Raw genomic sequence first — 3,073 nt, 5'->3', positions numbered from 1 at the left:
CTACTAAAGACTTAACTATAGATATTACTACTCTAGATATACTATACGCTACTACCCTCTAGCTTAGCTAATAATTTAACTCTAGATTCTACTACCCTAGCTACTATATATCTAGCTTAGGTTATAATCTAAATACCTACTACCCTGCTCTATAGTACCCATCGATCGGTACTAAGACTTTTTATACGATAAGTAGGCTGCGCAGTGGCGCGGGTTAACCCGACCCTACCCGCGTTAGGGCTACCCTAAGGGTTGGGCCGGGTAGGCACCCCGTAGCCCAACGGGCGCCCCGAGCGGGTACCTAAAATATAAGCCCTACCCGCGGTACCCAATAGGGCCGGGCCGCCCTAACGGGCGGGTACGACCCTCGAAAAAATTACCGTATTTTACAAAAAATACGCGATTTTACTAGGAAATATTTAAAAATACCGTACGGTATTGTAAATTAGTAAGCGATTACGTAAGAAAAATCGCTATTTTTAGCGAAAAACTCGCTATTTTTAAGAATTTTGGGTTCTTGGCAAAACCCGTCGGGTACCCTACCCTACCCGAAACCCGTGAGGGTAGGGTAGCGCTTTTTTTAAAAACCCTATTGGGTCAACTGGGCGGGCGGTAGGTGCCCCAAACCCTGCCCTACCCAACCCGTTGCGCAGCCTAACGATAAGTACTAAGAAAATTTCGAGCGCCCGTATCGCTCGATATCTATTAAATAATCTCTCTTTTTTTTCGAAATAATCTATCTTTAGATCCTCTACTACTAGTATATAAAGTTTTAAGTAAATTAAAGTATTACTTATTAGTTAAGAGTCGAAACCCTAATTATACGATTTAGTAGTAGAAGAGTTACTAAGACTCCGAATATTTATTATTAAAATCTAAAAATAACGACTATTCTCTATTAAAGTATAGTTAGTTTCTAATACGCTATATCTTTCGAGACTAGACTTAGTTTTATCGATATATCTATCGATCTTATTAATTTAATCTACTAACTCTAATATTATAATACACGCCTCGCTCTACTAGAGACTTAGATTATCTATTACGAGCGCTCCTTAGGAATAGAATAGATATATTATATTTCTCGAGACTAGACTCGACTTTATCTATACGTCTCTAGATCTTATAGATCTAATCTACTAACTTTAATATTACGATATATCTCTCGCTATACTAGAGACTCTAGTTATCTATTACGAGCGCCCTTTATTTTTATCGATATATTATATAAAAAGTATAATCTATATTTCGAGTTTTATAATTTTCTAATATACGTTTATAAATAATAAGCTACGACTCGTAAGAAACGTATAGTAAGTAAAGTAAGAGTAAAGTAAGAGTAAAGTAATAGTAAGACGTATTAGTCTTTTCGTAAAGTCTTAGTACTTATTTAAAACTTAACTACTAGTATGTACGCTAAGACTCGTCTACTACTACGTATATCTATAAGTATTTCTACTTCTCTTTCTTTACTTCTTTCTTTCTTTATATTACTTATAATTAGTCTCTTTTCCCTTCTATAAGTAAGGCCCTATTCTTTTTTTTCGAGCCGTACTAATTTAGATAGCGATTCGTCTTTTTTAATTTTAAAATCTCTCTAAACTATAAGTTATACTAATATTATTTTTTTCGATATATATACTAATCTAGACTTAGTCTTAATAAATATAATAAATCTCTTAACTTCGATACTCTCGACTTCCTTACGCTCGACTTTATTCCGACTTCTCTTTAACTTAAATAATAATAGTTTATTATTTAAAAAAAGAAGAATAATATTATAAAAACTAACTCTAATTATACTATTTAATAACGTTTCTATAGTACTTAAGTAAGTTTCGAAGATAGACTCGAAAAAGGCGAAAGCTAACTCGAAAAAAAAGAAAGAGAGCTAAAATTTAGCGAACTACTAATCTAGATAGTCTTAAAAGATCTATTACTAACTTTAACTTTATAAAGAAGAAGCTTTTATAATAAGTCTTTAACTTTTTCGACGCTTAGCTTACTTTCTTTAAAATCTAAAAATTAACTCTTTTTTTTTAAATAGTACGCGTTTCTAGCGAAATATCGGAAAAACGAATATTAAGACTAAATACTAGTTCTATTATCGTAGCGATAAGATATTTTTCGATATATTCGTTATTAAAAATAAAGCTAATTTCGAAAATCTCTAGATAATTTCTATTAAGAGAAGAGCGTTTAACGATATCGAAGTAATTAAGTATTTAATATAATAATAATAATAATTCAATTATAGTCTAATCTAGCTTCTATGCAGGACTACGTAGACTTTTCCATCTTTTCTAGAGAAAAACCCTTTACTAAGAAAACCCTCGTCTTACCTTTATAAGGCGTATATATAGAGTATACGACTTATCTTCATTCCGCTTATATTCTCGCTTAATTCTTCCTATCGATTATAAAAGATCTCTCTCTCGTTACTACTCCCTACTATTCTGTAGGGTATAGTATAGTAGAGTCTTCTTCTTCTCTATCTTCTTTATAAGTCGAAACTACTTAAGGACTCCTAAGGCGACTAGCTAGCGAGCCGTATACGCCGCGAGTACTAGACGTAATAGAATCTCGTCTAGTCTCGCTATCTTATACTATCGTAATAGTTCGACTCTTTTATATCTTAGGTAGTATAGTAGGACGTATTATATAATCTAAGTATATATTCTATATAAATAGAGCGTAATCGCGTTCGATACTCTAATCGCCGTAAGCTACGATTCTAGATCTATTATCTTAATTCGTATTAGGAATAGAACTATCGCTTACGTCTTTAAAAGACTCGCGTAGAGCTTACGCCTATTCTATTTCTATAACGTCGTCTATATCGTTAAAGAATATCTTCTTTTAAGCTTATTTTATATCGCTTTCTATTACTCTCTCTACTACTCTAAGGATATCTTATATACGTACGTTATATTCGACTCGGGCGCTCTCGATCTTTAACCGCCTCGATAGATCTATATACGTCTTATATTAATCTCTCGCCGCGTACTAGCTATTATCTTCTATCTCGCTAGAGTCGGCCTAAGGTCTCGCTCTCGTTTCGCTCTCGATATCG

Source organism: Exophiala dermatitidis (assembly GCF_000230625.1).
Source record: "Exophiala dermatitidis NIH/UT8656 unplaced genomic scaffold supercont1.9, whole genome shotgun sequence".
Classification (NCBI taxonomy): domain Eukaryota; kingdom Fungi; phylum Ascomycota; class Eurotiomycetes; order Chaetothyriales; family Herpotrichiellaceae; genus Exophiala; species Exophiala dermatitidis.
Note: the sequence above shows the minus strand (reverse complement) of the source record.